General features: G+C 47.8%; 55 non-coding genes across 55 annotated transcripts; all 55 read left to right on the top strand.

Annotated features, from left to right (window-relative positions):
* The first annotated feature begins 178 nt into the window (after window positions 1-178).
* trnav-aac (transfer RNA valine (anticodon AAC)) lies at window positions 179-251 on the top strand. Its single transcript has one exon. It is a non-coding gene; the product is annotated as a tRNA-Val (tRNA).
* Window positions 252-648: 397 nt separating this feature from the next.
* Window positions 649-721, top strand: trnav-uac (transfer RNA valine (anticodon UAC)). Its single transcript has one exon. It is a non-coding gene; the product is annotated as a tRNA-Val (tRNA).
* A 406-nt stretch (window positions 722-1,127) lies between these two features.
* trnav-uac (transfer RNA valine (anticodon UAC)) lies at window positions 1,128-1,200 on the top strand. The gene has a single exon. It is a non-coding gene; the product is annotated as a tRNA-Val (tRNA).
* A 756-nt stretch (window positions 1,201-1,956) lies between these two features.
* trnav-aac (transfer RNA valine (anticodon AAC)) lies at window positions 1,957-2,029 on the top strand. Its single transcript has one exon. It is a non-coding gene; the product is annotated as a tRNA-Val (tRNA).
* An 876-nt stretch (window positions 2,030-2,905) lies between these two features.
* On the top strand, window positions 2,906-2,978 carry trnav-aac (transfer RNA valine (anticodon AAC)). Its single transcript has one exon. It is a non-coding gene; the product is annotated as a tRNA-Val (tRNA).
* A 557-nt stretch (window positions 2,979-3,535) lies between these two features.
* On the top strand, window positions 3,536-3,608 carry trnav-uac (transfer RNA valine (anticodon UAC)). The gene has a single exon. It is a non-coding gene; the product is annotated as a tRNA-Val (tRNA).
* A 765-nt stretch (window positions 3,609-4,373) lies between these two features.
* Window positions 4,374-4,446, top strand: trnav-uac (transfer RNA valine (anticodon UAC)). The gene has a single exon. It is a non-coding gene; the product is annotated as a tRNA-Val (tRNA).
* Window positions 4,447-5,202: 756 nt separating this feature from the next.
* Window positions 5,203-5,275, top strand: trnav-aac (transfer RNA valine (anticodon AAC)). Its single transcript has one exon. It is a non-coding gene; the product is annotated as a tRNA-Val (tRNA).
* Window positions 5,276-5,672: 397 nt separating this feature from the next.
* Window positions 5,673-5,745, top strand: trnav-uac (transfer RNA valine (anticodon UAC)). Its single transcript has one exon. It is a non-coding gene; the product is annotated as a tRNA-Val (tRNA).
* Window positions 5,746-6,151: 406 nt separating this feature from the next.
* On the top strand, window positions 6,152-6,224 carry trnav-aac (transfer RNA valine (anticodon AAC)). Its single transcript has one exon. It is a non-coding gene; the product is annotated as a tRNA-Val (tRNA).
* A 557-nt stretch (window positions 6,225-6,781) lies between these two features.
* trnav-uac (transfer RNA valine (anticodon UAC)) lies at window positions 6,782-6,854 on the top strand. Its single transcript has one exon. It is a non-coding gene; the product is annotated as a tRNA-Val (tRNA).
* A 346-nt stretch (window positions 6,855-7,200) lies between these two features.
* Window positions 7,201-7,273, top strand: trnav-aac (transfer RNA valine (anticodon AAC)). Its single transcript has one exon. It is a non-coding gene; the product is annotated as a tRNA-Val (tRNA).
* An 87-nt stretch (window positions 7,274-7,360) lies between these two features.
* trnav-cac (transfer RNA valine (anticodon CAC)) lies at window positions 7,361-7,433 on the top strand. Its single transcript has one exon. It is a non-coding gene; the product is annotated as a tRNA-Val (tRNA).
* An 87-nt stretch (window positions 7,434-7,520) lies between these two features.
* trnav-aac (transfer RNA valine (anticodon AAC)) lies at window positions 7,521-7,593 on the top strand. Its single transcript has one exon. It is a non-coding gene; the product is annotated as a tRNA-Val (tRNA).
* A 35-nt stretch (window positions 7,594-7,628) lies between these two features.
* Window positions 7,629-7,701, top strand: trnav-uac (transfer RNA valine (anticodon UAC)). Its single transcript has one exon. It is a non-coding gene; the product is annotated as a tRNA-Val (tRNA).
* Window positions 7,702-8,153: 452 nt separating this feature from the next.
* On the top strand, window positions 8,154-8,226 carry trnav-cac (transfer RNA valine (anticodon CAC)). Its single transcript has one exon. It is a non-coding gene; the product is annotated as a tRNA-Val (tRNA).
* A 665-nt stretch (window positions 8,227-8,891) lies between these two features.
* On the top strand, window positions 8,892-8,964 carry trnav-aac (transfer RNA valine (anticodon AAC)). The gene has a single exon. It is a non-coding gene; the product is annotated as a tRNA-Val (tRNA).
* Window positions 8,965-9,677: 713 nt separating this feature from the next.
* On the top strand, window positions 9,678-9,750 carry trnav-aac (transfer RNA valine (anticodon AAC)). The gene has a single exon. It is a non-coding gene; the product is annotated as a tRNA-Val (tRNA).
* A 605-nt stretch (window positions 9,751-10,355) lies between these two features.
* trnav-aac (transfer RNA valine (anticodon AAC)) lies at window positions 10,356-10,428 on the top strand. Its single transcript has one exon. It is a non-coding gene; the product is annotated as a tRNA-Val (tRNA).
* A 587-nt stretch (window positions 10,429-11,015) lies between these two features.
* Window positions 11,016-11,088, top strand: trnav-uac (transfer RNA valine (anticodon UAC)). Its single transcript has one exon. It is a non-coding gene; the product is annotated as a tRNA-Val (tRNA).
* Window positions 11,089-11,592: 504 nt separating this feature from the next.
* Window positions 11,593-11,665, top strand: trnav-aac (transfer RNA valine (anticodon AAC)). Its single transcript has one exon. It is a non-coding gene; the product is annotated as a tRNA-Val (tRNA).
* Window positions 11,666-11,941: 276 nt separating this feature from the next.
* On the top strand, window positions 11,942-12,014 carry trnav-uac (transfer RNA valine (anticodon UAC)). The gene has a single exon. It is a non-coding gene; the product is annotated as a tRNA-Val (tRNA).
* Window positions 12,015-13,020: 1,006 nt separating this feature from the next.
* Window positions 13,021-13,093, top strand: trnav-uac (transfer RNA valine (anticodon UAC)). The gene has a single exon. It is a non-coding gene; the product is annotated as a tRNA-Val (tRNA).
* Window positions 13,094-13,439: 346 nt separating this feature from the next.
* On the top strand, window positions 13,440-13,512 carry trnav-cac (transfer RNA valine (anticodon CAC)). Its single transcript has one exon. It is a non-coding gene; the product is annotated as a tRNA-Val (tRNA).
* An 86-nt stretch (window positions 13,513-13,598) lies between these two features.
* trnav-uac (transfer RNA valine (anticodon UAC)) lies at window positions 13,599-13,671 on the top strand. Its single transcript has one exon. It is a non-coding gene; the product is annotated as a tRNA-Val (tRNA).
* Window positions 13,672-13,758: 87 nt separating this feature from the next.
* trnav-aac (transfer RNA valine (anticodon AAC)) lies at window positions 13,759-13,831 on the top strand. Its single transcript has one exon. It is a non-coding gene; the product is annotated as a tRNA-Val (tRNA).
* Window positions 13,832-14,494: 663 nt separating this feature from the next.
* trnav-cac (transfer RNA valine (anticodon CAC)) lies at window positions 14,495-14,567 on the top strand. The gene has a single exon. It is a non-coding gene; the product is annotated as a tRNA-Val (tRNA).
* A 556-nt stretch (window positions 14,568-15,123) lies between these two features.
* trnav-aac (transfer RNA valine (anticodon AAC)) lies at window positions 15,124-15,196 on the top strand. Its single transcript has one exon. It is a non-coding gene; the product is annotated as a tRNA-Val (tRNA).
* A 247-nt stretch (window positions 15,197-15,443) lies between these two features.
* Window positions 15,444-15,516, top strand: trnav-aac (transfer RNA valine (anticodon AAC)). The gene has a single exon. It is a non-coding gene; the product is annotated as a tRNA-Val (tRNA).
* A 35-nt stretch (window positions 15,517-15,551) lies between these two features.
* Window positions 15,552-15,624, top strand: trnav-uac (transfer RNA valine (anticodon UAC)). Its single transcript has one exon. It is a non-coding gene; the product is annotated as a tRNA-Val (tRNA).
* A 452-nt stretch (window positions 15,625-16,076) lies between these two features.
* Window positions 16,077-16,149, top strand: trnav-cac (transfer RNA valine (anticodon CAC)). Its single transcript has one exon. It is a non-coding gene; the product is annotated as a tRNA-Val (tRNA).
* Window positions 16,150-16,236: 87 nt separating this feature from the next.
* Window positions 16,237-16,309, top strand: trnav-aac (transfer RNA valine (anticodon AAC)). Its single transcript has one exon. It is a non-coding gene; the product is annotated as a tRNA-Val (tRNA).
* A 35-nt stretch (window positions 16,310-16,344) lies between these two features.
* On the top strand, window positions 16,345-16,417 carry trnav-uac (transfer RNA valine (anticodon UAC)). The gene has a single exon. It is a non-coding gene; the product is annotated as a tRNA-Val (tRNA).
* Window positions 16,418-17,767: 1,350 nt separating this feature from the next.
* On the top strand, window positions 17,768-17,840 carry trnav-uac (transfer RNA valine (anticodon UAC)). The gene has a single exon. It is a non-coding gene; the product is annotated as a tRNA-Val (tRNA).
* An 87-nt stretch (window positions 17,841-17,927) lies between these two features.
* trnav-aac (transfer RNA valine (anticodon AAC)) lies at window positions 17,928-18,000 on the top strand. Its single transcript has one exon. It is a non-coding gene; the product is annotated as a tRNA-Val (tRNA).
* A 35-nt stretch (window positions 18,001-18,035) lies between these two features.
* trnav-aac (transfer RNA valine (anticodon AAC)) lies at window positions 18,036-18,108 on the top strand. The gene has a single exon. It is a non-coding gene; the product is annotated as a tRNA-Val (tRNA).
* An 87-nt stretch (window positions 18,109-18,195) lies between these two features.
* On the top strand, window positions 18,196-18,268 carry trnav-uac (transfer RNA valine (anticodon UAC)). Its single transcript has one exon. It is a non-coding gene; the product is annotated as a tRNA-Val (tRNA).
* Window positions 18,269-18,454: 186 nt separating this feature from the next.
* Window positions 18,455-18,527, top strand: trnav-aac (transfer RNA valine (anticodon AAC)). Its single transcript has one exon. It is a non-coding gene; the product is annotated as a tRNA-Val (tRNA).
* A 237-nt stretch (window positions 18,528-18,764) lies between these two features.
* Window positions 18,765-18,837, top strand: trnav-aac (transfer RNA valine (anticodon AAC)). The gene has a single exon. It is a non-coding gene; the product is annotated as a tRNA-Val (tRNA).
* Window positions 18,838-18,924: 87 nt separating this feature from the next.
* trnav-uac (transfer RNA valine (anticodon UAC)) lies at window positions 18,925-18,997 on the top strand. The gene has a single exon. It is a non-coding gene; the product is annotated as a tRNA-Val (tRNA).
* Window positions 18,998-19,395: 398 nt separating this feature from the next.
* Window positions 19,396-19,468, top strand: trnav-cac (transfer RNA valine (anticodon CAC)). The gene has a single exon. It is a non-coding gene; the product is annotated as a tRNA-Val (tRNA).
* A 406-nt stretch (window positions 19,469-19,874) lies between these two features.
* Window positions 19,875-19,947, top strand: trnav-aac (transfer RNA valine (anticodon AAC)). The gene has a single exon. It is a non-coding gene; the product is annotated as a tRNA-Val (tRNA).
* Window positions 19,948-20,288: 341 nt separating this feature from the next.
* trnav-aac (transfer RNA valine (anticodon AAC)) lies at window positions 20,289-20,361 on the top strand. The gene has a single exon. It is a non-coding gene; the product is annotated as a tRNA-Val (tRNA).
* Window positions 20,362-20,948: 587 nt separating this feature from the next.
* Window positions 20,949-21,021, top strand: trnav-uac (transfer RNA valine (anticodon UAC)). The gene has a single exon. It is a non-coding gene; the product is annotated as a tRNA-Val (tRNA).
* Window positions 21,022-21,579: 558 nt separating this feature from the next.
* On the top strand, window positions 21,580-21,652 carry trnav-uac (transfer RNA valine (anticodon UAC)). Its single transcript has one exon. It is a non-coding gene; the product is annotated as a tRNA-Val (tRNA).
* Window positions 21,653-21,838: 186 nt separating this feature from the next.
* Window positions 21,839-21,911, top strand: trnav-aac (transfer RNA valine (anticodon AAC)). The gene has a single exon. It is a non-coding gene; the product is annotated as a tRNA-Val (tRNA).
* Window positions 21,912-22,148: 237 nt separating this feature from the next.
* Window positions 22,149-22,221, top strand: trnav-aac (transfer RNA valine (anticodon AAC)). The gene has a single exon. It is a non-coding gene; the product is annotated as a tRNA-Val (tRNA).
* An 87-nt stretch (window positions 22,222-22,308) lies between these two features.
* trnav-uac (transfer RNA valine (anticodon UAC)) lies at window positions 22,309-22,381 on the top strand. Its single transcript has one exon. It is a non-coding gene; the product is annotated as a tRNA-Val (tRNA).
* Window positions 22,382-22,779: 398 nt separating this feature from the next.
* On the top strand, window positions 22,780-22,852 carry trnav-cac (transfer RNA valine (anticodon CAC)). Its single transcript has one exon. It is a non-coding gene; the product is annotated as a tRNA-Val (tRNA).
* A 406-nt stretch (window positions 22,853-23,258) lies between these two features.
* On the top strand, window positions 23,259-23,331 carry trnav-aac (transfer RNA valine (anticodon AAC)). Its single transcript has one exon. It is a non-coding gene; the product is annotated as a tRNA-Val (tRNA).
* Window positions 23,332-23,672: 341 nt separating this feature from the next.
* Window positions 23,673-23,745, top strand: trnav-aac (transfer RNA valine (anticodon AAC)). Its single transcript has one exon. It is a non-coding gene; the product is annotated as a tRNA-Val (tRNA).
* Window positions 23,746-24,751: 1,006 nt separating this feature from the next.
* Window positions 24,752-24,824, top strand: trnaf-aaa (transfer RNA phenylalanine (anticodon AAA)). Its single transcript has one exon. It is a non-coding gene; the product is annotated as a tRNA-Phe (tRNA).
* Window positions 24,825-25,338: 514 nt separating this feature from the next.
* trnav-aac (transfer RNA valine (anticodon AAC)) lies at window positions 25,339-25,411 on the top strand. Its single transcript has one exon. It is a non-coding gene; the product is annotated as a tRNA-Val (tRNA).
* A 35-nt stretch (window positions 25,412-25,446) lies between these two features.
* On the top strand, window positions 25,447-25,519 carry trnav-uac (transfer RNA valine (anticodon UAC)). The gene has a single exon. It is a non-coding gene; the product is annotated as a tRNA-Val (tRNA).
* A 444-nt stretch (window positions 25,520-25,963) lies between these two features.
* On the top strand, window positions 25,964-26,036 carry trnav-uac (transfer RNA valine (anticodon UAC)). Its single transcript has one exon. It is a non-coding gene; the product is annotated as a tRNA-Val (tRNA).
* The last annotated feature ends 51 nt before the right edge of the window (window positions 26,037-26,087 follow it).

The following is a 26,087-nucleotide window of genomic DNA, read 5'->3' as shown; positions in this document are numbered from 1 at the left end:
AATGCACCATCTCATGTTGTTTCCGTAGGGTAGTGGTTATCACGTTCGCCCTACACGCGAAAGGTCCCCGTTTCGAGACCGGGCGGAAACAGTCGTTGATGTTTTTTTCTTTGATTCCGAAATTCAACAATCAAACAGATAAACATAAGCTATGTCCCTGAACGCACCATCTCATGTGGTTTCCGTAGTGTAGTGGTTATCACGTTCGCCTAACACGCGAAAGGTCCCCGGTTCGAGACCGGGCGGAAACAGTCGTTGGTGTTTCTTTCTTTGATTCCGAACTTCAACAATCAAACAGATAAACATAAGCTATGTCCCTGAAGGCACCATCTCATGTGGTTTCCGTAGAGTAGTGGTTATCACGTTCGCCTCACACGCGAAAGGTCCCCGTTTCGAGACCGGGCGGAAACAGTCGTTGATGTTTTTTTCTTTGATTCCCAACTTCAACATTCAAACAGATAAACATGCGCTATGTCCCTGAACGCACCATCTCATGTGGTTTCCGTAGTGTAGTGGTTATCACGTTCGCGAAAGGTCCCTGGTTCGAGACCGGGCGGAAACAGTCGTTGATGTTTTTTTCTTTATTCCGAACTTCAGCAATCAAACAGATAAACATACACTATGTCCCTGAACGCACCATCTCCTGTGGTTTCCGTAGTGTAGTGGTTATCACGTTCGCCTTACACGCGAAAGGTCCCCGTTTCGAGACCGGGCGGAAACAGTCGTTGATGTTTTTTTCTTTGATTCCGAAATTCAACAATCAAACAGATAAACATAAGCTATGTCCCTGAACGCACCATCTCATGTGGTTTCCGTAGTGTAGTGGTTATCACGTTCGCCTCACACGCGAAAGGTCCCCTGTTCGAGACCGGGCGGAAACAGTCGTTGATGTTTTTTTCTTTATTCCGAACTTCAGCAATCAAACAGATAAACATACACTATGTCCCTGAACGCACCATCTCCTGTGGTTTCCGTAGTGTAGTGGTTATCACGTTCGCCTTACACGCGAAAGGTCCCCGTTTTGAGACCGGGCGGAAACAGTCGTTGATGTTTTTTTCTTTGATTCCCAACTTCAACATTCAAACAGATATACATAAACTATGTCCCTGAACACACCATCTCCTGTGGTTTCCGTAGTGTAGTGGTTATCACGTTCGCCTTACACGCGAAAGGTCCCCGGTTCGAGACCGGGCGGAAACAGTCGTTGGTCTTTCTTTCTTTGATTCCGAACTTCAACAATCAAACAGAGAAACATGCGATATGTCCCTGAACGCACCATCTCATGTGGTTTCCGTAGTGTAGTGGTTATCACGTTCTCCTAACACTCGAAAGGTCCCCGTTTCGAGACCGGGCGGAAACAATCGTTGATGGTTCCTGAACACACCGTCTCATTTGGTTTCCGTAGTGTAGTGGTTATCACGTTCGCAAAAGGTCCCCGGTTCGAGACCGGGCGGAAACAGTCGTTGGTGTTTCTTTCTTTGATTCCGAACTTCAACAATCAAACAGATAAACACAAGCTATGTCCCTGAACGCACCATCTCATGTTGTTTCCGTAGTGTAGTGGTTATCACGTTCGCTTAACACGCGAAAGGTCCCCGGTTCGAGACACAATCGTTGATGGTTCCTGAACACACCATCTCATGTGGTTTTCGTAGTGTAGTGGTTATCACGTTCGCGAAAGGTCCCCGGTTCGAGACCGGGCGGAAACAGTCGTCGGTGTTTCTTTCTTTGATTCCGAACTTCAACAATCAAACAGATAAACATAAGCTACGTCCCTGAACGCACCATCTCATGTTGTTTCCCTAGTGTAGTGGTTATCACGTTCCCCTAACACGCGAAAGGTCCCCGGTTCGAGACCGGGCGGAAACAGTCGTTGGTGTTTCTTTCTTTGATTCCGAAATTCAACAATCAAACAGATAAACATAAGCTATGTCCCTGAACGCACCATCTCATGTGGTTTCCGTAGTGTAGTGGTTATCACGTTCGCCTAACACGCGAAAGGTCCCCGGTTCGAGACCGGGCGGAAACAGTCGTTGGTGTTTCTTTCTTTGATTCCGAACTTCCACAATCAAACAGATAAACATAAGCTATGTCCCTGAAGGCACCATCTCATGTGGTTTCCGTAGAGTAGTGGTTATCACGTTCGCCTCACACGCGAAAGGTCCCCGTTTCGAGACCGGGCGGAAACAGTCGTTGATGTTTTTTTCTTTGATTCCCAACTTCAACATTCAAACAGATAAACATGCGCTATGTCCCTGAACGCACCATCTCATGTGGTTTCCGTAGTGTAGTGGTTATCACGTTCGCGAAAGGTCCCTGGTTCGAGACCGGGCGGAAACAGTCGTTGATGTTTTTTTCTTTATTCCGAACTTCAGCAATCAAACAGATAAACATACACTATGTCCCTGAACGCACCATCTCCTGTGGTTTCCATAGTGTAGTGGTTATCACGTTCGCCTTACACGCGAAAGGTCCCCGTTTCGAGACCGGGCGGAAACAGTCGTTGATGTTTTTTTCTTTGATTCCGAAATTCAACAATCAAACAGATAAACATAAGCTATGTCCCTGAACGCACCATCTCATGTGGTTTCCGTAGTGTAGTGGTTATCACGTTCGCCTCACACGCGAAAGGTCCCCTGTTCGAGACCGGGCGGAAACAGTCGTTGATGTTTTTTTCTTTATTCCAAACTTCAGCAATCAAACAGATAAACATAAGCTATGTCCCTGAACGCACCATCTCATGTTGTTTCCGTAGTGTAGTGGTTATCACGTTCGCCTTACACGCGAAAGGTCCCCGTTTCGAGACCGAGTGGAAACAGTCGTTGATGTTTTTTTCTTTGATTCCGAAATTCAACAATCAAACAGATAAACATAAGCTATGTCCCTGAACGCACCATCTCATGTGGTTTCCGTAGTGTAGTGGTTATCACGTTCGCCTAACACGCGAAAGGTCCCCGGTTCGAGACCGGGCGGAAACAGTCGTTGGTGTTTCTTTCTTTGATTCCGAACTTCAACAATCAAACAGATAAACATAAGCTATGTCCCTGAAGGCACCATCTCATGTGGTTTCCGTAGTGTAGTGGTTATCACGTTCGCCTCACACGCGAAAGGTCCCCGTTTCGAGACCGGGCGGAAACAGTCGTTGATGTTTTTTTCTTTGAATCCCAACTTCAACATTCAAACAGATAAACATGCGCTATGTCCCTGAACGCACCATCTCATGTGGTTTCCGTAGTGTAGTGGTTATCACGTTCGCGAAAGGTCCCTGGTTCGAGACCGGGCGGAAACAGTCGTTGATGTTTTTTTCTTTATTCCGAACTTCAGCAATCAAACAGATAAACATACACTATGTCCCTGAACGCACCATCTCCTGTGGTTTCCGTAGTGTAGTGGTTATCACGTTCGCCTTACACGCGAAAGGTCCCCGTTTTGAGACCGGGCGGAAACAGTCGTTGATGTTTTTTTCTTTGATTCCCAACTTCAACATTCAAACAGATATACATAAACTATGTCCCTGAACACACCATCTCCTGTGGTTTCCGTAGTGTAGTGGTTATCACGTTCGCCTTACACGCGAAAGGTCCCCGGTTCGATACCGGGCGGAAACAGTCGTTGGTCTTTCTTTCTTTGATTCCGAACTTCAACAATCAAACAGAGAAACATGCGATATGTCCCTGAACGCACCATCTCATGTGGTTTCCGTAGTGTAGTGGTTATCACGTTCTCCTAACACTCGAAAGGTCCCCGTTTCGAGACCGGGCGGAAACAATCGTTGATGGTTCCTGAACACACCGTCTCATGTGGTTTCCGTAGTGTAGTGGTTATCACGTTCGCGAAAGGTCCCCGGTTCGAGACCGGGCGGAAACAGTCGTTGGTGTTTCTTTCTTTGATTCCGAACTTCAACAATCAAACAGATAAACATAAGCTACGTCCCTGAACGCACCATCTCATGTTGTTTCCGTAGTGTAGTGGTTATCACGTTCGCCTAACACGCGAAAGGTCCCCGGTTCGAGACCGGGCGGAAAGAGTCGTTGGTGTTTCTTTCTTTGATTCCGAACTTCAACAATCAAACAGATAAACATGCCCTATGTCCCTGAACGCACCATCTCATGTGGTTTCCGTAGTGTAGTGGTTATCACGTTCTCCTAACACTCGAAAGGTCCCCGTTTCGAGACCGGGCGGAAACAATCGTTGATGGTTCCTGAACACACCGTCTCATGTGGTTTCCGTAGTGTAGTGGTTATCACGTTCGCGAAAGGTCCCCGGTTCGAGACCGGGCGGAAACAGTCGTTGGTGTTTCTTTCTTTGATTCCGAACTTCAACAATCAAACAGATAAACATAAGCTACGTCCCTGAACGCACCATCTCATGTTGTTTCCGTAGTGTAGTGGTTATCACGTTCGCCTTACACGCGAAAGGTCCCCGGTTCGAGACCGGGCGGAAACAGTCGTTGGTCTTTCTTTCTTTGATTCCGAACTTCAACAATCAAACAGAGAAACATGCGATATGTCCCTGAACGCACCATCTCATGTGGTTTCCGTAGTGTAGTGGTTATCACGTTCTCCTAACACTCGAAAGGTCCCCGTTTCGAGACCGGGCGGAAACAATCGTTGATGGTTCCTGAACACACCGTCTCATTTGGTTTCCGTAGTGTAGTGGTTATCACGTTCGCAAAAGGTCCCCGGTTCGAGACCGGGCGGAAACAGTCGTTGGTGTTTCTTTCTTTGATTCCGAACTTCAACAATCAAACAGATAAACACAAGCTATGTCCCTGAACGCACCATCTCATGTTGTTTCCGTAGTGTAGTGGTTATCACGTTCGCTTAACACGCGAAAGGTCCCCGGTTCGAGACACAATCGTTGATGGTTCCTGAACACACCATCTCATGTGGTTTTCGTAGTGTAGTGGTTATCACGTTCGCGAAAGGTCCCCGGTTCGAGACCGGGCGGAAACAGTCGTCGGTGTTTCTTTCTTTGATTCCGAACTTCAACAATCAAACAGATAAACATAAGCTACGTCCCTGAACGCACCATCTCATGTTGTTTCCCTAGTGTAGTGGTTATCACGTTCCCCTAACACGCGAAAGGTCCCCGGTTCGAGACCGGGCGGAAACAGTCGTTGGTGTTTCTTTCTTTGATTCCGAAATTCAACAATCAAACAGATAAACATAAGCTATGTCCCTGAACGCACCATCTCATGTGGTTTCCGTAGTGTAGTGGTTATCACGTTCGCCTAACACGCGAAAGGTCCCCGGTTCGAGACCGGGCGGAAACAGTCGTTGGTGTTTCTTTCTTTGATTCCGAACTTCAACAATCAAACAGATAAACATAAGCTATGTCCCTGAAGGCACCATCTCATGTGGTTTCCGTAGAGTAGTGGTTATCACGTTCGCCTCACACGCGAAAGGTCCCCGTTTCGAGACCGGGCGGAAACAGTCGTTGATGTTTTTTTCTTTGATTCCCAACTTCAACATTCAAACAGATAAACATGCGCTATGTCCCTGAACGCACCATCTCATGTGGTTTCCGTAGTGTAGTGGTTATCACGTTCGCGAAAGGTCCCTGGTTCGAGACCGGGCGGAAACAGTCGTTGATGTTTTTTTCTTTATTCCGAACTTCAGCAATCAAACAGATAAACATACACTATGTCCCTGAACGCACCATCTCCTGTGGTTTCCGTAGTGTAGTGGTTATCACGTTCGCCTTACACGCGAAAGGTCCCCGTTTCGAGACCGGGCGGAAACAGTCGTTGATGTTTTTTTCTTTGATTCCGAAATTCAACAATCAAACAGATAAACATAAGCTATGTCCCTGAACGCACCATCTCATGTGGTTTCCGTAGTGTAGTGGTTATCACGTTCGCCTCACACGCGAAAGGTCCCCTGTTCGAGACCGGGCGGAAACAGTCGTTGATGTTTTTTTCTTTATTCCAAACTTCAGCAATCAAACAGATAAACATAAGCTATGTCCCTGAACGCACCATCTCATGTTGTTTCCGTAGTGTAGTGGTTATCACGTTCGCCTTACACGCGAAAGGTCCCCGTTTCGAGACCGAGTGGAAACAGTCGTTGATGTTTTTTTCTTTGATTCCGAAATTCAACAATCAAACAGATAAACATAAGCTATGTCCCTGAACGCACCATCTCATGTGGTTTCCGTAGTGTAGTGGTTATCACGTTCGCCTAACACGCGAAAGGTCCCCGGTTCGAGACCGGGCGGAAACAGTCGTTGGTGTTTCTTTCTTTGATTCCGAACTTCAACAATCAAACAGATAAACATAAGCTATGTCCCTGAAGGCACCATCTCATGTGGTTTCCGTAGTGTAGTGGTTATCACGTTCGCCTCACACGCGAAAGGTCCCCGTTTCGAGACCGGGCGGAAACAGTCGTTGATGTTTTTTTCTTTGATTCCCAACTTCAACATTCAAACAGATAAACATGCGCTATGTCCCTGAACGCACCATCTCATGTGGTTTCCGTAGTGTAGTGGTTATCACGTTCGCGAAAGGTCCCTGGTTCGAGACCGGGCGGAAACAGTCGTTGATGTTTTTTTCTTTATTCCGAACTTCAGCAATCAAACAGATAAACATACACTATGTCCCTGAACGCACCATCTCCTGTGGTTTCCGTAGTGTAGTGGTTATCACGTTCGCCTTACACGCGAAAGGTCCCTGTTTTGAGACCGGGCGGAAACAGTCGTTGATGTTTTTTTCTTTGATTCCCAACTTCAACATTCAAACAGATATACATAAACTATGTCCCTGAACACACCATCTCCTGTGGTTTCCGTAGTGTAGTGGTTATCACGTTCGCCTTACACGCGAAAGGTCCCCGGTTCGATACCGGGCGGAAACAGTCGTTGGTCTTTCTTTCTTTGATTCCGAACTTCAACAATCAAACAGAGAAACATGCGATATGTCCCTGAACGCACCATCTCATGTGGTTTCCGTAGTGTAGTGGTTATCACGTTCTCCTAACACTCGAAAGGTCCCCGTTTCGAGACCGGGCGGAAACAATCGTTGATGGTTCCTGAACACACCGTCTCATGTGGTTTCCGTAGTGTAGTGGTTATCACGTTCGCGAAAGGTCCCCGGTTCGAGACCGGGCGGAAACAGTCGTTGGTGTTTCTTTCTTTGATTCCGAACTTCAACAATCAAACAGATAAACATAAGCTACGTCCCTGAACGCACCATCTCATGTTGTTTCCGTAGTGTAGTGGTTATCACGTTCGCCTAACACGCGAAAGGTCCCCGGTTCGAGACCGGGCGGAAACAGTCGTTGGTGTTTCTTTCTTTGATTCCGAACTTCAACAATCAAACAGATAAACATGCCCTATGTCCCTGAACGCACCATCTCATGTGGTTTCCGTAGTGTAGTGGTTATCACGTTCGCCTCACACGCGAAAGGTCCCCGGTTCGAGACCGGGCGGAAACAGTCGTTGATGTTTTTTTCTTTGATTCCGAAATTCAACAATCAAACAGATAAACATAAGCTATGTCCCTGAACGCGCCATCTCATGTGGTTTCCGTAGTGTAGTGGTTATCACGTTCGCCTAACACGCGAAAGGTCCCCGGTTCGAGACCGGGCGGAAACAATCGTTGATGGTTCCTGAACACACCATCTCATGTGGTTTTCGTAGTGTAGTGGTTATCACGTTCGCCTTACACGCGAAAGGTCCCCGGTTCGAGACCGGGCGGAAACAGTCGTTGATGGTTCCTGAACACACCGTCTCATGTGGTTTCCGTAGTGTAGTGGTTATCACGTTCGCCTAACACGCGAAAGGTCCCCGTTTCGAGACCGGGCGGAAACAGTCGTTGGTGTTTCTTTCTTTGATTCCGAACTTCAACAATCAAACAGATAAACATGCGCTATGTCCCTGAACGCACCATCTCATGTGGTTTCCGTAGTGTAGTGGTTATCACGTTCGCCGCACACGCGAAAGGTCCCCGGTTCGAGACCAGGCGGAAACAGTCGTTGATGTTTTTTTGTTTATTCCGAACTTCAGCAATCAAACAGATAACACGCCTAACACGCGAAAGGTCCCCGGTTCGAGACCGGGCGGAAACAGTCGTTGGTGTTTCTTTCTTTGATTCCGAACTTCAGCAATCAAACAGATAAACATGCCCTATGTCCCTGAACGCACTATCTCATGTGGTTTCCGTAGTGTAGTGGTTATCACGTTCGCCTCACACGCGAAAGGTCCCCGGTTCGAGACCGGGCGGAAACAGTTGTTGATGTTTTTTTCTTTATTCCGAACTTCAGCAATCAAACAGATAAACATACACTATGTCCCTGAACGCACCATCTCCTGTGGTTTCCGTAGTGTAGTGGTTATCACGTTCGCCTTACACGCGAAAGGTCCCCGTTTCGAGACCGGCCGGAAACAGTCGGTGATGTTTTTTTCTTTGATTCCGAAATTCAACAATCAAACAGATAAACATAAGCTATGTCCCTGAACACACCATCTCATGTGGGTTCCGTAGTGTAGTGGTTATCACGTTCGCCTTACACGCGAAAGGTCCCCGTTTCGAGACCGGCCGGAAACAGTCGGTGATGTTTTTTTCTTTGATTCCGAAATTCAACAATCAAACAGATAAACATAAGCTATGTCCCTGAACACACCGTCTCATGTGGTTTCCGTAGTGTAGTGGTTATCACGTTCGCGAAAGGTCCCCGGTTCGAGACCGGGCGGAAACAGTCGTTGGTGTTTCTTTCTTTGATTCCGAACTTCAACAATCAAACAGATAAACATAAGCTATGTCCCTGAACGCACCATCTCATGTGGTTTCCGTAGTGTAGTGGTTATCACGTTCTCCTAACACTCGAAAGGTCCCCGTTTCGAGACCGGGCGGAAACAATCGTTGATGGTTCCTGAACACACCGTCTCATGTGGTTTCCGTAGTGTAGTGGTTATCACGTTCGCCTAACACGCGAAAGGTCCCCGGTTCGAGACCGGGCGGAAACAGTCGTTGGTCTTTCTTTCTTTGATTCCGAACTTCAACAATCAAACAGAGAAACATGCGATATGTCCCTGAACGCACCATCTCATGTGGTTTCCGTAGTGTAGTGGTTATCACGTTCTCCTAACACTCGAAAGGTCCCCGTTTCGAGACCGGGCGGAAACAATCGTTGATGGTTCCTGAACACACCGTCTCATGTGGTTTCCGTAGTGTAGTGGTTATCACGTTCGCGAAAGGTCCCTGGTTCGAGACCGGGCGGAAACAGCCGTTGGTGTTTCTTTCTTTGATTCCGAACTTCAACAATCAAACAGATAAACATGCGCTATGTCCCTGAACGCACCATCTCATGTGGTTTCCGTAGTGTAGTGGTTATCACGTTCGCCTAACACGCGAAAGGTCCCCGTTTCGAGACCGGGCGGAAACAATCGTTGATGGTTCCTGAACACACCGTCTCATGTGGTTTCCGTAGTGTAGTGGTTATCACGTTCGCGAAAGGTCCCCGGTTCGAGACCGGGCGGAAACAGTCGTTGGTGTTTCTTTCTTTGATTCCGAACTTCAACAATCAAACAGATAAACATAAGCTATGTCCCTGAACGCACCATCTCATGTGGTTTCCGTAGTGTAGTGGTTATCACGTTCTCCTAACACTCGAAAGGTCCCCGTTTCGAGACCGGGCGGAAACAATCGTTGATGGTTCCTGAACACACCGTCTCATGTGGTTTCCGTAGTGTAGTGGTTATCACGTTCGCCTAACACGCGAAAGGTCCCCGGTTCGAGACCGGGCGGAAACAGTCGTTGGTCTTTCTTTCTTTGATTCCGAACTTCAACAATCAAACAGAGAAACATGCGATATGTCCCTGAACGCACCATCTCATGTGGTTTCCGTAGTGTAGTGGTTATCACGTTCTCCTAACACTCGAAAGGTCCCCGTTTCGAGACCGGGCGGAAACAATCGTTGATGGTTCCTGAACACACCGTCTCATGTGGTTTCCGTAGTGTAGTGGTTATCACGTTCGCGAAAGGTCCCTGGTTCGAGACCGGGCGGAAACAGCCGTTGGTGTTTCTTTCTTTGATTCCGAACTTCAACAATCAAACAGATAAACATGCGCTATGTCCCTGAACGCACCATCTCATGTGGTTTCCGTAGTGTAGTGGTTATCACGTTCGCCTAACACGCGAAAGGTCCCCGTTTCGAGACCGGGCGGAAACAATCGTTGATGGTTCCTGAACACACCGTCTCATGTGGTTTCCGTAGTGTAGTGGTTATCACGTTCGCGAAAGGTCCCTGGTTCGAGACCGGGCGGAAACAGCCGTTGGTGTTTCTTTCTTTGATTCCGAACTTCAACAATCAAACAGATAAACATGCGCTATGTCCCTGAACGCACCATCTCATGTGGTTTCCGTAGTGTAGTGGTTATCACGTTCGCCTAACACGCGAAAGGTCCCCGGTTCGAGACCGGGCGGAAACAGTCGTTGGTCTTTCTTTCTTTGATTCCGAACTTCAACAATCAAACAGATAAACAGGCGCTATGTCCCTGAACACACCATCTCATGTGGTTTCCGTAGTGTAGTGGTTATCACGTTCACCTAAGGTCCCCGGTTCGAGACCGGGCGGAAACAGTCGTTGGTGTTTCTTTCTTTGATTCCGAACTTCAGCAATCAAACAGATAAAAATAAGCTATGTCCCTGAAGGCACCATCTCATGTGGTTTCCGTAGTGTAGTGGTTATCACGTTCGCCTAACATGCGAAAGGTCCCCGGTTCGAAACTGGGCGGAAAGAGTCGTTGGTGTTTTTTTCTTTGATTCTTCAACAATCAAACAGATAAACATGCGCTATGTCCCTGAACGCACCATCTCATGTGGTTTCCGTAGTGTAGTGGTTATCACGTTCGCCTAACACTGGAAAGTTCCCCGGTTCGAGACCGGGCGGAAACAGTCTTTGATGTGTTTTTTTTTTAATCCGGCGTGATGCTTTGTTTTTGTGCATGAATGCCATACGGTGCTGGATATATTGCGCTGGATATACTCTATGTCCCTGAACACACCATCTCCTGTGGTTTCCGTAGTGTAGTGGTTGTCACGTTCGCCTTACACGCGAAAGGTCCCCGGTTCGAGACCGGGCGGAAACAATCGTTGATGGTTCCTGAACACACCATCTCATGTGGTTTTCGTAGTGTAGTGGTTATCACGTTCGCGAAAGGTCCCCGGTTCGAGACCGGGCGGAAACAGTCGTCGGTGTTTCTTTCTTTGATTCCGAACTTCAACAATCAAACAGATAAACATAAGCTACGTCCCTGAACGCACCATCTCATGTTGTTTCCCTAGTGTAGTGGTTATCACGTTCCCCTAACACGCGAAAGGTCCCCGGTTCGAGACCGGGCGGAAACAGTCGTTGGTGTTTCTTTCTTTGATTCCGAACTTCAACAATCAAACAGATAAACATGCCCTATGTCCCTGAACGCACCATCTCCTGTGGTTTCCGTAGTGTAGTGGTTATCACGTTCGCCTTACACGCGAAAGGTCCCCGTTTCGAGACCGAGCGGAAACAGTCGTTGATGTTTTTTCTTTATTCCGAACTTCAGCAATCAAACAGATAAACATACACTATGTCCCTGAACGCACCATCTCATGTGGTTTCCGTAGTGTAGTGGTTATCACGTTCGCCTAACATGCGAAAGGTCCCCGGTTCGAAACCGGGCGGAAACAGTCGTTGGTGTTTTTTTCTTTGATTCTTCAACAATCAAACAGATAAACATGCGCTATGTCCCTGAACGCACCATCTCATGTGGTTTCCGTAGTGTAGTGGTTATCACGTTTGCCTAACACTGGAAAGTTCCCCGGTTCGAGACCGGGCGGAAACAGTCTTTGATGTGTTTTTTTTTTAATCCGGCGTGATGCTTTGTTTTTGTGCGTGAATGCCATACGGTGCTGGATATATTGCGCTGGATATACTCTATGTCCCTGAACACACCATCTCCTGTGGTTTCCGTAGTGTAGTGGTTGTCACGTTCGCCTTACACGCGAAAGGTCCCCGGTTCGAGACCGGGCGGAAACAGTCGTTGGTCTTTCTTTCTTTGATTCCGAACTTCAACAATCAAACAGAGAAACATGCGATATGTCCCTGAACGCACCATCTCATGTGGTTTCCGTAGTGTAGTGGTTATCACGTTCTCCTAACACTCGAAAGGTCCCCGTTTCGAGACCGGGCGGAAACAATCGTTGATGGTTCCTGAACACACCGTCTCATGTGGTTTCCGTAGTGTAGTGGTTATCACGTTCGCGAAAGGTCCCTGGTTCGAGACCGGGCGGAAACAGCCGTTGGTGTTTCTTTCTTTGATTCCGAACTTCAACAATCAAACAGATAAACATGCGCTATGTCCCTGAACGCACCATCTCATGTGGTTTCCGTAGTGTAGTGGTTATCACGTTCGCCTAACACGTGAAAGGTCCCCGGTTCGAGACCGGGCGGAAACAGTCGTTGGTCTTTCTTTCTTTGATTCCGAACTTCAACAATCAAACAGATAAACAGGCGCTATGTCCCTGAACACACCATCTCATGTGGTTTCCGTAGTGTAGTGGTTATCACGTTCACCTAAGGTCCCCGGTTCGAGACCGGGCGGAAACAGTCGTTGGTGTTTCTTTCTTTGATTCCGAACTTCAGCAATCAAACAGATAAACATAAGCTATGTCCCTGAAGGCACCATCTCATGTGGTTTCCGTAGTGTAGTGGTTATCACGTTCGCCTAACATGCGAAAGGTCCCCGGTTCGAAACTGGGCGGAAAGAGTCGTTGGTGTTTTTTTCTTTGATTCTTCAACAATCAAACAGATAAACATGCGCTATGTCCCTGAACGCACCATCTCATGTGGTTTCCGTAGTGTAGTGGTTATCACGTTCGCCTAACACTGGAAAGTTCCCCGGTTCGAGACCGGGCGGAAACAGTCTTTGATGTGTTTTTTTTTTAATCCGGCGTGATGCTTTGTTTTTGTGCATGAATGCCATACGGTGCTGGATATATTGCGCTGGATATACTCTATGTCCCTGAACACACCATCTCCTGTGGTTTCCGTAGTGTAGTGGTTGTCACGTTCGCCTTACACGCGAAAGGTCCCCGGTTCGAGACCGGGCGGAAACAATCGTTGATGGTTCCTGAACACACCATCTCATGTGGTTTTCGTAGTGTAGTGGTTATCACGTTCGCGAAAGGTCCCCGGTTCGAGACCGGGCGGAAACAGTCGTCGGTGTTTCTTTCTTTGATTCCGAACTTCAACAATCAAACAGATAAACATAAGCTACGTCCCTGAACGCACCATCTCATGTTGTTTCCCTAGTGTAGTGGTTATCACGTTCCCCTAACACGCGAAAGGTCCCCGGTTCGAGACCGGGCGGAAACAGTCGTTGGTGTTTCTTTCTTTGATTCCGAACTTCAACAATCAAACAGATAAACATGCCCTATGTCCCTGAACGCACCATCTCATGTGGTTTCCGTAGTGTAGTGGTTATCACGTTCGCCTCACACGCGAAAGGTCCCCGGTTCGAGACCGGGCGGAAACAGTCGTTGATGTTTTTTTCTTTATTCCGAACTTCAGCAATTAAACAGATAAACATACACTATGTCCCTGAACGCACCATCTCCTGTGGTTTCCGTAGTGTAGTGGTTATCACGTTCGCCTTACACGCGAAAGGTCCCCGTTTCGAGACCGGGCGGAAACAGTCGTTGGTGTTTCTTTCTTTGATTCCGAACTTCAACAATCAAACAGATAAACATACACTATGTCCCTGAACGCACCATCTCATGTTGTTTCCGTAGTGTAGTGGTTATCACGTTCGCCTAACACGCGAAAGGTCCCCGGTTCGAGACCGGGCGGAAACAGTCGTTGGTGTTTCTTTCTTTGATTCCGAACTTCAACAATCAAACAGATAAACATGCCCTATGTCCCTGAACGCACCATCTCATGTGGTTTCCGTAGTGTAGTGGTTATCACGTTCGCCTCACACGCGAAAGGTCCCCGGTTCGAGACCGTGCGGAAACAGTTGTTGATGTTTTTTTCTTTATTCCGAACTTCAGCAATCAAACAGATAAACATACACTATGTCCCTGAACGCACCATCTCCTGTGGTTTCCGTAGTGTAGTGGTTATCACGTTCGCCTTACACGCGAAAGGTCCCCGTTTCGAGACCGGCCGGAAACAGTCGGTGATGTTTTTTTCTTTGATTCCGAAATTCAACAATCAAACAGATAAACATAAGCTATGTCCCTGAACACACCATCTCATGTGGGTTCCGTAGTGTAGTGGTTATCACGTTCGCCGCACACGCAAAAGGTCCCCGGTTCGAGACCAGGCGGAAACAGTCGTTGATGTTTTTTTGTTTATTCCGAACTTCAGCAATCAAACAGATAACACGCCTAACACGCGAAAGGTCCCCGGTTCGAGACCGGGCGGAAACAGTCGTTGGTGTTTCTTTCTTTGATTCCGAACTTCAGCAATCAAACAGATAAACATGCCCTATGTCCCTGAACGCACTATCTCATGTGGTTTCCGTAGTGTAGTGGTTATCACGTTCGCCTCACACGCGAAAGGTCCCCGGTTCGAGACCGGGCGGAAACAGTTGTTGATGTTTTTTTCTTTATTCCGAACTTCAGCAATCAAACAGATAAACATACACTATGTCCCTGAACGCACCATCTCCTGTGGTTTCCGTAGTGTAGTGGTTATCACGTTCGCCTTACACGCGAAAGGTCCCCGTTTCGAGACCGGCCGGAAACAGTCGGTGATGTTTTTTTCTTTGATTCCGAAATTCAACAATCAAACAGATAAACATAAGCTATGTCCCTGAACACACCATCTCATGTGGGTTCCGTAGTGTAGTGGTTATCACGTTCGCCTTACACGCGAAAGGTCCCCGTTTCGAGACCGGCCGGAAACAGTCGGTGATGTTTTTTTCTTTGATTCCGAAATTCAACAATCAAACAGATAAACATAAGCTATGTCCCTGAACACACCGTCTCATGTGGTTTTCGTAGTGTAGTGGTTATCACGTTCGCGAAAGGTCCCTGGTTCGAGACCGGGCGGAAACAGTCGTTGATGTTTTTTTCTTTATTCCGAACTTCAGCAATCAAACAGATAAACATACACTATGTCCCTGAACGCACCATCTCATGTTGTTTCCGTAGTGTAGTGGTTATCACGTTCGCCTAACACGCGAAAGGTCCCCGGTTCGAGACCGGGCGGAAACAGTCGTTGGTGTTTCTTTCTTTGATTCCGAACTTCAACAATCAAACAGATAAACATGCCCTATGTCCCTGAACGCACCATCTCATGTGGTTTCCGTAGTGTAGTGGTTATCACGTTCGCCTCACACGCGAAAGGTCCCCGGTTCGAGACCGTGCGGAAACAGTCGTTGATGTTTTTTTCTTTGATTCCGAAATTCAACAATCAAACAGATAAACATAAGCTATGTCCCTGAACGCGCCATCTCATGTGGTTTCCGTAGTGTAGTGGTTATCACGTTCGCCTAACACGCGAAAGGTCCCCGGTTCGAGACCGGGCGGAAACAATCGTTGATGGTTCCTGAACACACCATCTCATGTGGTTTTCGTAGTGTAGTGGTTATCACGTTCGCCTTACACGCGAAAGGTCCCCGGTTCGAGACCGGGCGGAAACAGTCGTTGATGGTTCCTGAACACACCGTCTCATGTGGTTTCCGTAGTGTAGTGGTTATCACGTTCGCCTAACACGCGAAAGGTCCCCGTTTCGAGACCGGGCGGAAACAGTCGTTGGTGTTTCTTTCTTTGATTCCGAACTTCAACAATCAAACAGATAAACATGCGCTATGTCCCTGAACGCACCATCTCATGTGGTTTCCGTAGTGTAGTGGTTATCACGTTCGCCGCACACGCGAAAGGTCCCCGGTTCGAGACCAGGCGGAAACAGTCGTTGATGTTTTTTTGTTTATTCCGAACTTCAGCAATCAAACAGATAACACGCCTAACACGCGAAAGGTCCCCGGTTCGAGACCGGGCGGAAACAGTCGTTGGTGTTTCTTTCTTTGATTCCGAACTTCAGCAATCAAACAGATAAACATGCCCTATGTCCCTGAACGCACCATCTCATGTGGTTTCCGTAGTGTAGTGGTTATCACGTTCGCCTCACACGCGAAAGGTCCCCGGTTCGAGACCGGGCGGAAACAGTCGTTGATGTTTTTTTCTTTGATTCCGAAATTCAACAATCAAACAGATAAACATAAGCTATGTCCCTGAACGCGCCATCTCATGTGGTTTCCGTAGTGTAGTGGTTATCACGTTCGCCTAACACGCGAAAGGTCCCCGGTTCGAGACCGGGCGGAAACAATCGTTGATGGTTCCTGAACACACCATCTCATGTGGTTTTCGTAGTGTAGTGGTTATCACGTTCGCCTTACACGCGAAAGGTCCCCGGTTCGAGACCGGGCGGAAACAGTCGTTGATGGTTCCTGAACACACCGTCTCATGTGGTTTCCGTAGTGTAGTGGTTATCACGTTCGCCTAACACGCGAAAGGTCCCCGTTTCGAGACCGGGCGGAAACAGTCGTTGGTGTTTCTTTCTTTGATTCCGAACTTCAACAATCAAACAGATAAACATGCGCTATGTCCCTGAACGCACCATCTCATGTGGTTTCCGTAGTGTAGTGGTTATCACGTTCGCCGCACACGCGAAAGGTCCCCGGTTCGAGACCAGGCGGAAACAGTCGTTGATGTTTTTTTGTTTATTCCGAACTTCAGCAATCAAACAGATAACACGCCTAACACGCGAAAGGTCCCCGGTTCGAGACCGGGCGGAAACAGTCGTTGGTGTTTCTTTCTTTGATTCCGAACTTCAGCAATCAAACAGATAAACATGCCCTATGTCCCTGAACGCACTATCTCATGTGGTTTCCGTAGTGTAGTGGTTATCACGTTCGCCTCACACGCGAAAGGTCCCCGGTTCGAGACCGGCCGGAAACAGTCGTTGGTGTTTCTTTCTTTGATTCCGAACTTCAGCAATCAAACAGATAAACATGCCCTATGTCCCTGAACGCACTATCTCATGTGGTTTCCGTAGTGTAGTGGTTATCACGTTCGCCTCACACGCGAAAGGTCCCCGGTTTGAGACCGGGCGGAAACAGTTGTTGATGTTTTTTTCTTTATTCCGAACTTCAGCAATCAAACAGATAAACATACACTATGTCCCTGAACGCACCATCTCCTGTGGTTTCCGTAGTGTAGTGGTTATCACGTTCGCCTTACACGCGAAAGGTCCCCGTTTCGAGACCGGCCGGAAGCAGTCGGTGATGCTTTTTTCTTTGATTCCAAAATTCAACAATCAAACAGATAAACATAAGCTATGTCCCTGAACACACCATCTCATGTGGGTTCCGTAGTGTAGTGGTTATCACGTTCGCCTTACACGCGAAAGGTCCCCGTTTCGAGACCGGCCGGAAACAGTCGGTGATGTTTTTTTCTTTGATTCCGAAATTCAACAATCAAACAGATAAACATAAGCTATGTCCCTGAACACACCGTCTCATGTGGTTTCCGTAGTGTAGTGGTTATCACGTTCGCGAAAGGTCCCCGGTTCGAGACCGGGCGGAAACAGTCGTTGGTGTTTCTTTCTTTGATTCCGAACTTCAACAATCAAACAGATAAACATAAGCTATGTCCCTGAACGCACCATCTCATGTGGTTTCCGTAGTGTAGTGGTTATCACGTTCTCCTAACACTCGAAAGGTCCCCGTTTCGAGACCGGGCGGAAACAATCGTTGATGGTTATTGAACACACCGTCTCATGTGGTTTCCGTAGTGTAGTGGTTATCACGTTCGCCTTACACGCGAAAGGTCCCCGTTTCGAGACCGGGCGGAAACAGTCGTTGATGTTTTTTTCTTTGATTCCGAAATTCAACAATCAAACAGATAAACATAAGTTATGTCCCTGAACGCACCATCTCATGTGGTTTCCGTAGTGTAGTGGTTATCACGTTCGCCTAACACGCGAAAGGTCCCCGGTTCGAGACCGGGCGGAAACAGTCGTTGATGGTTCCTGAAAGCACCATCTCATGTGGTTTCCGTAGTGTAGTGGTTATCACGTTCGCCTAACACGCGAAAGGTCCCCGGTTCGAGACCGGGCGGAAACAGTCGTTGGTGTTTCTTTCTTTGATTCCGAACTTCAGCAATCAAACAGATAAACATGCCCTATGTCGCTGAACGCACCATCTCCTGTGGTTTCCGTAGTGTAGTGGTTATCACGTTCGCCTTACACGCAAAAGGTCCCCGGTTCGAGACCGGGCGGAAACAGTCGTTGATGGTTCCTCAACACACCGTCTCATGTGGTTTCCGTAGTGTAGTGGTCATCACGTTCGCGAAAGGTCCCCGGTTCGAGACCGGGCGTAAACAGTCGTTGGTGTTTCTTTCTTTGATTCCGAACTTCAACGATCAAACAGATAAACATAAGCTATGTCCCTGAACGCACCATCTCATGTGGTTTCCGTAGTGTAGTGGTTATCACGTTCGCCTAACACGCGAAAGGTCCCCGGTTCGAGACCGGGCGGAAACAGTCGTTGGTGTTTCTTTCTTTGATTCCGAACTTCAGCAATCAAACAGATAAACATGCCCTATGTCCCTGAACGCACCATCTCATGTGGTTTCCGTAGTGTAGTGGTTATCACGTTCGCGAAAGGTCCCGGTTCGAGACCGGGCGTAAACAGTCGTTGGTGTTTCTTTCTTTGATTCCGAACTTCAACGATCAAACAGATAAACATAAGCTATGTCCCTGAACGCACCATCTCATGTGGTTTCCGTAGTGTAGTGGTTATCACGTTCGCCTAACACGCGAAAGGTCCCCGGTTCGAGACCGGGCGGAAACAGTCGTTGGTGTTTCTTTCTTTGATTCCGAACTTCAGCAATCAAACAGATAAACATACACTATGTCCCTGAACGCACCATCTCCTGTGGTTTCCGTAGTGTAGTGGTTATCACGTTCGCCTTACACGCGAAAGGTCCCCGGTTCGAGACCGGGCGGAAACAGTCGTTGGTGTTTCTTTCTTTGATTCCGAACTTCAGCAATCAAACAGATAAACATGCCCTATGTCCCTGAACGCACCATCTCATGTGGTTTCCGTAGTGTAGTGGTTATCACGTTCGCGAAAGGTCCCCGGTTCGAGACCGGGCGTAAACAGTCGTTGGTGTTTCTTTCTTTGATTCCGAACTTCAACGATCAAACAGATAAACATAAGCTATGTCCCTGAACGCACCATCTCATGTGGTTTCGGTAGTGTAGTGGTTATCACGTTCGCCTAACACGCGAAAGGTCCCCGGTTCGAGACCGGGCGGAAACAGTCGTTGGTGTTTCTTTCTTTGATTCCGAACTTCAGCAATCAAACAGATAAACATGCCCTATGTCCCTGAACGCACTATCTCATGTGGTTTCCGTAGTGTAGTGGTTATCACGTTCGCCTCACACGCGAAAGGTCCCCGGTTCGAGACCGGGCGGAAACAGTTGTTGATGTTTTTTTCTTTATTCCGAACTTCAGCAATCAAACAGATAAACATACACTATGTCCCTGAACGCACCATCTCCTGTGGTTTCCGTAGTGTAGTGGTTATCACGTTCGCCTTACACGCGAAAGGTCACCGTTTCGAGACCGGCCGGAAACAGTCGGTGATGTTTTTTTCTTTGATTCCGAAATTCAACAATCAAACAGATAAACATAAGCTATGTCCCTGAACACACCATCTCATGTGGGTTCCGTAGTGTAGTGGTTATCACGTTCGCCTAACACGCGAAAGGTCCCCGGTTCGAGACCGGGCGGAAACAGTCGTTGGTGTTTCTTTCTTTGATTCCGAACTTCAACAATCAAACAGATAAACATAAGCTATGTCCCTGAAGGCATCATCTCATGTGGTTTCCGTAGTGTAGTGGTTATCACGTTCGCCTAACATGCGAAAGGTCCCCGGTTCGAAACCGGGCGGAAACAGTCGTTGGTGTTTTTTTCTTTGATTCTTCAACAATCAAACAGATAAACATGCGCTATGTCCCTGAACGCATCATCTCATGTGGTTTCCGTAGTGTAGTGGTTATCACGTTCGCCTAACACTGGAAAGTTCCCCGGTTCGAGACCGGGTGGAAACAGTCGTTGATGGTTCCTGAACACACCGTCTCATGTGGTTTCCGTAGTGTAGTGGTTATCACGTTCGCGAAAGGTCCCTGGTTCGAGACCGGGCGGAAACAGCCGTTGGTGTTTCTTTCTTTGATTCCGAACTTCAACAATCAAACAGATAAACATGCGCTATGTCCCTGAACGCACCATCTCATGTGGTTTCCGTAGTGTAGTGGTTATCACGTTCGCCTAACACGCGAAAGGTCCCCGGTTCGAGACCGGGCGGAAACAGTCGTTGGTCTTTCTTTCTTTGATTCCGAACTTCAACAATCAAACAGATAAACAGGCGCTATGTCCCTGAACACACCATCTCATGTGGTTTCCGTAGTGTAGTGGTTATCACGTTCACCTAAGGTCCCCGGTTCGAGACCGGGCGGAAACAGTCGTTGGTGTTTCTTTCTTTGATTCCGAACTTCAGCAATCAAACAGATAAACATAAGCTATGTCCCTGAAGGCACCATCTCATGTGGTTTCCGTAGTGTAGTGGTTATCACGTTCGCCTAACATGCGAAAGGTCCCCGGTTCGAAACCGGGCGGAAAGAGTCGTTGGTGTTTTTTTCTTTGATTCTTCAACAATCAAACAGATAAACATGCGCTATGTCCCTGAACGCACCATCTCATGTGGTTTCCGTAGTGTAGTGGTTATCACGTTTGCCTAACACTGGAAAGTTCCCCGGTTCGAGACCGGGCGGAAACAGTCTTTGATGTGTTTTTTTTTTAATCCGGCGTGATGCTTTGTTTTTGTGCGTGAATGCCATACGGTGCTGGATATATTGCGCTGGATATACTCTATGTCCCTGAACACACCATCTCCTGTGGTTTCCGTAGTGTAGTGGTTGTCACGTTCGCCTTACACGCGAAAGGTCCCCGGTTCGAGACCGGGCGGAAACAGTCGTTGGTGTTTCTTTCTTTGATTCCGAACTTCAGCAATCAAACAGATAAACATGCCCTATGTCGCTGAACGCACCATCTCATGTGGTTTCCGTAGTGTAGTGGTTATCACGTTCGCGAATGGTCCCCGGTTCGAGACCGGGCGTAAACAGTCGTTGGTGTTTCTGTCTTTGATTCCGAACTTCAACGATCAAACAGATAAACATAAGCTATGTCCCTGAGCGCACCATCTCATGTGGTTTCCGTAGTGTAGTGGTTATCACGTTCGCCTAACACGCGAAAGGTCCCCAGTTCGAAACCGGGCGGAAACAGTCTTTGTTGTTTTTTTCTTTGATTCCGAACTTCAACAATCAAACAGATAAACATGCGCTATGTCCCTGAACGCACCATCTCATGTGGTTTCCGTAGTCTAGTGGTTATCACGTTCGCCTCACACGCGAAAGGTCCCCGGTTCGAGACCGGGTGGAAACAGTCGTTGATGTTTCTTTCTTTGATTCCCAACTTCAACATTGAAACAGATATACATAAACTATGTCCCTGAACACAACATCTCCTGTGGTTTCCGTAGTGTAGTGGTTATCACGTTCGCCTTACACGCAAAAGGTCCCCGGTTCGAGACCGGGCGGAAACAGTCGTTGATGGTTCCTCAACACACCGTCTCATGTGGTTTCCGTAGTGTAGTGGTCATCACGTTCGCGAAAGGTCCCCGGTTCGAGACCGGGCGTAAACAGTCGTTGGTGTTTCTTTCTTTGATTCCGAACTTCAACGATCAAACAGATAAACATAAGCTATGTCCCTGAACGCACCATCTCATGTGGTTTCCGTAGTGTAGTGGTTATCACGTTCGCCTAACACGCGAAAGGTCCCCGGTTCGAGACCGGGCGGAAACAGTCGTTGGTGTTTCTTTCTTTGATTCCGAACTTCAGCAATCAAACAGATAAACATGCCCTATGTCCCTGAACGCACCATCTCATGTGGTTTCCGTAGTGTAGTGGTTATCACGTTCGCGAAAGGTCCCGGTTCGAGACCGGGCGTAAACAGTCGTTGGTGTTTCTTTCTTTGATTCCGAACTTCAACGATCAAACAGATAAACATAAGCTATGTCCCTGAACGCACCATCTCATGTGGTTTCCGTAGTGTAGTGGTTATCACGTTCGCCTAACACGCGAAAGGTCCCCGGTTCGAGACCGGGCGGAAACAGTCGTTGGTGTTTCTTTCTTTGATTCCGAACTTCAGCAATCAAACAGATAAACATACACTATGTCCCTGAACGCACCATCTCCTGTGGTTTCCGTAGTGTAGTGGTTATCACGTTCGCCTTACACGCGAAAGGTCCCCGGTTCGAGACCGGGCGGAAACAGTCGTTGGTGTTTCTTTCTTTGATTCCGAACTTCAGCAATCAAACAGATAAACATGCCCTATGTCCCTGAACGCACCATCTCATGTGGTTTCCGTAGTGTAGTGGTTATCACGTTCGCGAAAGGTCCCCGGTTCGAGACCGGGCGTAAACAGTCGTTGGTGTTTCTTTCTTTGATTCCGAACTTCAACGATCAAACAGATAAACATAAGCTATGTCCCTGAACGCACCATCTCATGTGGTTTCGGTAGTGTAGTGGTTATCACGTTCGCCTAACACGCGAAAGGTCCCCGGTTCGAGACCGGGCGGAAACAGTCGTTGGTGTTTCTTTCTTTGATTCCGAACTTCAGCAATCAAACAGATAAACATGCCCTATGTCCCTGAACGCACTATCTCATGTGGTTTCCGTAGTGTAGTGGTTATCACGTTCGCCTCACACGCGAAAGGTCCCCGGTTCGAGACCGGGCGGAAACAGTTGTTGATGTTTTTTTCTTTATTCCGAACTTCAGCAATCAAACAGATAAACATACACTATGTCCCTGAACGCACCATCTCCTGTGGTTTCCGTAGTGTAGTGGTTATCACGTTCGCCTTACACGCGAAAGGTCACCGTTTCGAGACCGGCCGGAAACAGTCGGTGATGTTTTTTTCTTTGATTCCGAAATTCAACAATCAAACAGATAAACATAAGCTATGTCCCTGAACACACCATCTCATGTGGGTTCCGTAGTGTAGTGGTTATCACGTTCGCCTAACACGCGAAAGGTCCCCGGTTCGAGACCGGGCGGAAACAGTCGTTGGTGTTTCTTTCTTTGATTCCGAACTTCAACAATCAAACAGATAAACATAAGCTATGTCCCTGAAGGCATCATCTCATGTGGTTTCCGTAGTGTAGTGGTTATCACGTTCGCCTAACATGCGAAAGGTCCCCGGTTCGAAACCGGGCGGAAACAGTCGTTGGTGTTTTTTTCTTTGATTCTTCAACAATCAAACAGATAAACATGCGCTATGTCCCTGAACGCATCATCTCATGTGGTTTCCGTAGTGTAGTGGTTATCACGTTCGCCTAACACTGGAAAGTTCCCCGGTTCGAGACCGGGTGGAAACAGTCGTTGATGGTTCCTGAACACACCGTCTCATGTGGTTTCCGTAGTGTAGTGGTTATCACGTTCGCGAAAGGTCCCTGGTTCGAGACCGGGCGGAAACAGCCGTTGGTGTTTCTTTCTTTGATTCCGAACTTCAACAATCAAACAGATAAACATGCGCTATGTCCCTGAACGCACCATCTCATGTGGTTTCCGTAGTGTAGTGGTTATCACGTTCGCCTAACACGCGAAAGGTCCCCGGTTCGAGACCGGGCGGAAACAGTCGTTGGTCTTTCTTTCTTTGATTCCGAACTTCAACAATCAAACAGATAAACAGGCGCTATGTCCCTGAACACACCATCTCATGTGGTTTCCGTAGTGTAGTGGTTATCACGTTCACCTAAGGTCCCCGGTTCGAGACCGGGCGGAAACAGTCGTTGGTGTTTCTTTCTTTGATTCCGAACTTCAGCAATCAAACAGATAAACATAAGCTATGTCCCTGAAGGCACCATCTCATGTGGTTTCCGTAGTGTAGTGGTTATCACGTTCGCCTAACATGCGAAAGGTCCCCGGTTCGAAACCGGGCGGAAAGAGTCGTTGGTGTTTTTTTCTTTGATTCTTCAACAATCAAACAGATAAACATGCGCTATGTCCCTGAACGCACCATCTCATGTGGTTTCCGTAGTGTAGTGGTTATCACGTTTGCCTAACACTGGAAAGTTCCCCGGTTCGAGACCGGGCGGAAACAGTCTTTGATGTGTTTTTTTTTTAATCCGGCGTGATGCTTTGTTTTTGTGCGTGAATGCCATACGGTGCTGGATATATTGCGCTGGATATACTCTATGTCCCTGAACACACCATCTCCTGTGGTTTCCGTAGTGTAGTGGTTGTCACGTTCGCCTTACACGCGAAAGGTCCCCGGTTCGAGACCGGGTGGAAACAGTCGTTGGTCTTTCTTTCTTTGATTCCGAACTTCAACAATCAAACAGAGAAACATGCGATATGTCCCTGAACGCACCATCTCATGTGGTTTCCGTAGTGTAGTGGTTATCACGTTCTCCTAACACTCGAAAGGTCCCCGTTTCGAGACCGGACGGAAACAATCGTTGATGGTTCCTGAACACACCGTCTCATGTGGTTTCCGTAGTGTAGTGGTTATCACGTTCGCGAAAGGTCCCTGGTTCGAGACCGGGCGGAAACAGCCGTTGGTGTTTCTTTCTTTGATTCCGAACTTCAACAATCAAACAGATAAACATGCGCTATGTCCCTGAACGCACCATCTCATGTGGTTTCCGTAGTGTAGTGGTTATCACGTTCGCCTAAAACGCGAAAGGTCCCCGGTTCGAGACCGGGCGGAAACAGTCGTTGGTCTTTCTTTCTTTGATTCCGAACTTCAACAATCAAACAGATAAACAGGCGCTATGTCCCTGAACGCACCATCTCATGTGGTTTCCGTAGTGTAGTGGTTATCACGTTCGCCTAACACGCGAAAGGTCCCAGGTTCGAGACCGGGCGGAAACAGTCGTTGGTGTTTCTTCCTTTGATTCCGAACTTCAACAATCAAACAGATAAACATGCGCTATGTCCCTGAACGCACCATCTCATGTGGTTTCCGTAGTGTAGTGGTTATCACGTTCGCCGCACACGCGAAAGGTCCCCGGTTCGAGACCAGGCGGAAACAGTCGTTGATGTTTTTTTGTTTATTCCGAACTTCAGCAATCAAACAGATAAACATACACTATGTCCCTGAACGCACCATCTCATGTGGTTTCCGTAGTGTAGTGGTTATCACGTTCTCCTAACACTCGAAAAGTCCCCGTTTCGAGACCGGGCGGAAACAGTCGTTGATGGTTCCTGAACACACCGTCTCATGTGGTTTCCGTAGTGTAGTGGTTATCACGTTCGCCTAACACGCGAAAGGTCCCCGGTTCGAGACCGGGCGGAAACAGTCGTTGATGGTTCCTGAACACACCGTCACATGTGGTTTCCGTAGTGTAGTGGTTATCACGTTCGCCTTACACGCGAAAGGTCCCCGGTTCGAGACCGGGCGGAAACAGTCGTTGATGGTTCCTGAACACACCGTCTCATGTGGTTTCCGTAGTGTAGTGGTTATCGCGTTCGCGAAAGGTCCCTGGTTCGAGACCGGGCGGAAACAGTCGTTGATGTTTTTTTCTTTATTCCGAACTTCAGCAATCAAACAGATAAACATACACTATGTCCCTGAACACACAATCTCCTGTGGTTTCCGTAGTGTAGTGGTTATCACGTTCGCCTTACACGCAAAAGGTCCCCGGTGCGAGACCGGGCGGAAACAGTCGTTGATGGTTCCTGAACACACCGTCTCATGTGGTTTCCGTAGTGTAGTGGTTATCACGTTCGCGAAAGGTCCCCGTTTCGAGACCGGGCGGAAACAGTCGTTGATGTTTTTTTCTTTGATTCCCAACTTCAACATTCAAACAGATATACATAAACTATGTCCCTGAACACACCATCTCCTGTGGTTTCCGTAGTGTAGTGGTTATCACGTTCGCCTTACACGCGAAAGGTCCCCGGTTCGAGACCGGGCGGAAACAGTCGTTGGTCTTTCTTTCTTTGATTCCGAACTTCAACAATCAAACAGAGAA

This window comes from Gasterosteus aculeatus, chromosome X (genome assembly GCF_964276395.1).
Source record: "Gasterosteus aculeatus chromosome X, fGasAcu3.hap1.1, whole genome shotgun sequence".
NCBI lineage: Eukaryota > Metazoa > Chordata > Actinopteri > Perciformes > Gasterosteidae > Gasterosteus > Gasterosteus aculeatus.
This window is presented reverse-complemented; position numbering and strand designations above follow the sequence as displayed.